Source organism: Schistocerca piceifrons, unplaced genomic scaffold, assembly GCF_021461385.2.
Source record: "Schistocerca piceifrons isolate TAMUIC-IGC-003096 unplaced genomic scaffold, iqSchPice1.1 HiC_scaffold_312, whole genome shotgun sequence".
Taxonomy (NCBI): Eukaryota; Metazoa; Arthropoda; class Insecta; order Orthoptera; family Acrididae; genus Schistocerca; species Schistocerca piceifrons.
In genome coordinates this window covers 283,499-288,498 of record NW_025728529.1, presented here as the reverse complement: position 1 = coordinate 288,498, position 5,000 = coordinate 283,499, and the positions used below count along the sequence as shown (strand labels likewise).

The window sequence follows — 5,000 nt, the reverse complement described above, 5'->3', positions numbered from 1 at the left end:
GCTAGAGTCTCGTTCGTTATCGGAATTAACCAGACAAATCGCTCCACCAACTAAGAACGGCCATGCACCACCACCCACCGAATCAAGAAAGAGCTATCAATCTCTCAATCCTTCCGGTGTCCGGGCCTGGTGAGGTTTCCCGTGTTGAGTCAAATTAAGCCGCAGGCTCCACTCCTGGTGGTGCCCTTCCGTCAATTCCTTTAAGTTTCAGCTTTGCAACCATACTTCCCCCGGAACCCAAAAGCTTTGGTTTCCCGGAGGCTGCCCGCCGAGTCATCGGAGGAACTGCGGCGGATCGCTGGCTGGCATCGTTTATGGTTAGAACTAGGGCGGTATCTGATCGCCTTCGAACCTCTAACTTTCGTTCTTGATTAATGAAAACATACTTGGCAAATGCTTTCGCTTCTGTTCGTCTTGCGACGATCCAAGAATTTCACCTCTAACGTCGCAATACGAATGCCCCCGCCTGTCCCTATTAATCATTACCTCGGGTTCCGAAAACCAACAAAATAGAACCGAGGTCCTATTCCATTATTCCATGCACACAGTATTCAGGCGGGCTTGCCTGCTTTAAGCACTCTAATTTGTTCAAAGTAAACGTGCCGGCCCACCGAGACACTCAATAAAGAGCACCCTGGTAGGATTTCAACGGGGTCCGCCTCGGGACGCACGAGCACGCACGGGGCGGTCGCACGCCTTCGGCTCGCCCCACCGGCAGGACGTCCCACGATACATGCCAGTTAAACACCGACGGGCGGTGAACCAACAGCGTGGGACACAAATCCAACTACGAGCTTTTTAACCGCAACAACTTTAATATACGCTATTGGAGCTGGAATTACCGCGGCTGCTGGCACCAGACTTGCCCTCCAATAGATACTCGTTAAAGGATTTAAAGTGTACTCATTCCGATTACGGGGCCTCGGATGAGTCCCGTATCGTTATTTTTCGTCACTACCTCCCCGTGCCGGGAGTGGGTAATTTGCGCGCCTGCTGCCTTCCTTGGATGTGGTAGCCGTTTCTCAGGCTCCCTCTCCGGAATCGAACCCTGATTCCCCGTTACCCGTTACAACCATGGTAGGCGCAGAACCTACCATCGACAGTTGATAAGGCAGACATTTGAAAGATGCGTCGCCGGTACGAGGACCGTGCGATCAGCCCAAAGTTATTCAGAGTCACCAAGGCAAACGGACCGGACGAGCCGACCGATTGGTTTTGATCTAATAAAAGCGTCCCTTCCATCTCTGGTCGGGACTCTGTTTGCATGTATTAGCTCTAGAATTACCACAGTTATCCAAGTAACGTGGGTACGATCTAAGGAACCATAACTGATTTAATGAGCCATTCGCGGTTTCACCTTAATGCGGCTTGTACTGAGACATGCATGGCTTAATCTTTGAGACAAGCATATGACTACTGGCAGGATCAACCAGGGAGCTGCGTCAACTAGAGCTGAGCAGCCGGCCGCCCGGGAGTGTGTCCCGGGGGCCCGCGCGAACACGCAAGCGTCCGCTCAATCATTCTGCAAACAGGAGGAGGCTGAGCTCCCCTGCACAATACACCTCGAAACCCTCTCAGGTCCCGGCGGCGCGCAGCGCCGTCCCAAGTACTTGGTCGGGTTCGAGAGAGGCGCAATCGCCCGGAGTTAGGCGAGTAGACGCTTTCGGTGCGACCACCCGTGCTCCCAACTGAGCTTGCCGCTGCCGACAGAGGCCCGGGAGCGTGCTGTCGTGGCATTGCCGGCGGGAGACAACACGCGCCACCTACGGTGACCGGCAGCTCCAACGCCAGCGCCACAGAAGGACAAAAGCCCCACTTGGGTGCCGAAGCGAACTCTCCCAGCACAGCGCACGCGCCAACACATCCGCACAGCTGCGATACAAACCACCAGCGAGAACCGCTGGGGCGACCGAGCAGCAGACGGCGTCGCGGCGCCGAGCGCCGGGCGGCAGCGCATCCTCAACGCACACAGTCCTCAATCGGACCAGCACACTGAAGATGTCCACCGCGCTTCGCACCGGGCCCGCGAGGACCTACTTTGGCCGCACGGCGCCGCGCGCAGGGTGCGCCGGCGCGCAGCTGCGACGCCTGCCGCGTCCGTCGGCCGGCGCGCCTGCCACTGGCCGCCCCCACCAGCCGGCTGTAGCGCGTGCGCCCACGCACCGCGCGGCCAGCACGCCGGGAGGCGCCCCCTCACCGGCCGGGGACGGTCCCACCCAGCCACCGCCGCGTATCGCTTCACACCCAGATGCCGTTCAGTTTCGTCGGCATGGTGGGTATCGCTGGAACAACCGGTTAGTACCTCAACCTATCGTCGCCATCACCGATTCACCCCTAGCGAGAACAACCGCACCACAACAGGTTACCATTTGTTCATTTGCGTAACTTCACCAGAAAACGCAGGCGTCCATCGCCATTTGCAACTTCCACGATTATTGCATGCCTGTGTCAGGTGTCACGCCACACTACGTCTGCCCACATACACGCAACAAAATGTGCACGCCTAGACAATACGTGGAAGGTGGCCCCCGTACGTATGCGATGTCCATTGCTCGAACGACTGTCAACCGGCCTCTGTAGCATGTCGCAGATATGGAACGCGGTGCACCATGCCATCACGGTGTGTGAGGAGAGACGACTAGGTCCGAATACATCAACAGACAGCTCATGCTGATCGCCATCCACGGCGTCCGTTCCTCCCACACGTCTCTATGGCGTACCACACTGCAATCCAGCTCTCATAGGGAGACGACACGTAGCTGCGTGCACAATATTTGCACTGTATGGTCCGCCGTTTTTGGGCGCAGTCGTTGTACGGTCACACATGTGCCACGATGTATCATTCAGTACATAAGGACGAATGTGCAGTACAGATTGTGGTTTACGCGTACGACATTAGCGGACAGTTGACACAGGCCGCACCACAACGTAGCCTGAGTACGTCGCATGCGGAGGGCATTGAACATGCAAAGTTCTCACCAACCAGCTTGCGAAGGCAGGGGGCAAGGTGGGGACGTGGGGAGGGGCGGCATGTACGTCCTGCTGCCATCCACATTACAGTGTACAGCAGGAGCATGTGGAAAGTGAGCAAGACTTGCAAGGTGTTTAACATGAAGCGATACACAGGGGAGCGGGGAGTGCGAGTAGCGAACTATATTGCGAGGGTTGCGGGTGGGCAACACTACACTAATTGAACGAGTCGTATAACAATTACAGAGCAGGTTTAGGCGACAACGTGGGTTACGTTAGGCGACAACGTGGGTTAGGTTAAGGCACGACGTGGGTTAGGTTAAGGCACGACGTGGGTTAGGTTAAGGCACAACATGGGTTAGGTTAAGGCACAACATGGGTTAGGTTAAGGCACAACATGGGTTAGGTTAAGGCACAACATGGGTTAGGTTAAGGCACAACATGGGTTAGGTTAAGGCACAACATGGGTTAGGTTAAGGCACAACATGGGTTAGGTTAAGGCACAACATGGGTTAGGTTAAGGCACAACATGGGTTAGGTTAAGGCACAACATGGGTTAGGTTAAGGCACAACATGGGTTAGGTTAAGGCACAACATGGGTTAGGTTAAGGCACAACATGGGTTAGGTTAAGGCACAACATAGGTTAGGTTAAGGCACAACATGGGTTAGGTTAAGGCACAACATGGGTTAGGTTAAGGCACAACATGGGTTAGGTTAAGGCACAACATGGGTTAGGTTAAGGCACAACATGGGTTAGGTTAAGGCACAACATGGGTTAGGTTAAGGCACAACATGGGTTAGGTTAAGGCACAACATGGGTTAGGTTAAGGCACAACATGGGTTAGGTTAAGGCACAACATGGGTTAGGTTAAGGCACAACATGGGTTAGGTTAAGGCACAACATGGGTTAGGTTAAGGCACAACATGGGTTAGGTTAAGGCACAACATGGGTTAGGTTAAGGCACAACATGGGTTAGGTTAAGGCACAACATGGGTTAGGTTAAGGCACAACATGGGTTAGGTTAAGGCACAACATGGGTTAGGTTAAGGCACAACATAGGTTAGGTTAAGGCACAACATAGGTTAGGTTAAGGCACAACATAGGTTAGGTTAAGGCACAACATAGGTTAGGTTAAGGCACAACATAGGTTAGGTTAAGGCACAACATAGGTTAGGTTAAGGCACAACATAGGTTAGGTTAAGGCACAACATAGGTTAGGTTAAGGCACAACATAGGTTAGGTTAAGGTACAACATAGGTTAGGTTAAGGTACAACATAGGTTAGGTTAAGGTACAACATAGGTTAGGTTAGGTTAGGTTACACGTTGTTGTAAGGAAAGGTGTAGGGGGGGGCGGGGGCGGCAGGTTCGTTGATAGTGATTATAGTAAGTGAATGCTTGTGACATGATCAGATTTGTCACGTCAGGATGCACCTTTGGCTTATTAGAGGCGGCGCTCCAATTCTATGCTTGTGTCAGACCTGTGTCTTTGACTCATGTCATTGTTTGTGCGCTGTGACAGGAGGTACTATTGTGATGTTGGGTGCACCGTTGTATAGGACATGTGTGGGTGTTGGTGCCTGATCTGCGCAATGGTGGATGTCGAAAGGGTGGGATATTGTATTTTCCGCATGGACCTCCTGGTCTGGTTGTGATAGTGTGGATTGTGTAATGTGGCGGAGAGGATGCACTGGATGTTGTTCCATGCTGGTGCTTACATATTGTATGTGCGCCCGTTAGAAGCAGAGAGTGGTGCGTGATCAGAGTGGCTGGCTGACGTGTGGTTCCCATTGTGGGCAGACTCTTTCAGCATGTATACGGACAGTTGTATATATATTCTGTAGTTTGATGGCTCTGCATTGATTACTAATCAGCGCCGTGTGTACGGGTAATCTGGTTCCAGTCCAAAATGTTCCATCTGTGTACATTAGTGACAAAGACTCCCCTCATGCAGTGGGGCTCGGTCTGTTATAACTCTTCCGCGTAATATATTTGCCCCACGTTTTTGCGACTGCGAGTGCGAGTGCAAC

At 52.9% G+C, this 5,000-nt stretch overlaps 1 non-coding gene across 1 annotated transcript in view; it reads right to left on the bottom strand.

The window, feature by feature from the left end:
- LOC124745032 overlaps window positions 1–1,436 on the bottom strand; it is a 1,909-nt gene extending 473 nt beyond the window's left edge. Inside the window, exon 1 of the ribosomal RNA XR_007010985.1 lies at window positions 1–1,436. This exon is cut by the window's left edge and continues 473 nt beyond it. This is a non-coding gene — a ribosomal RNA (small subunit ribosomal RNA).
- Window positions 1,437–5,000: the final 3,564 nt, after the last annotated feature.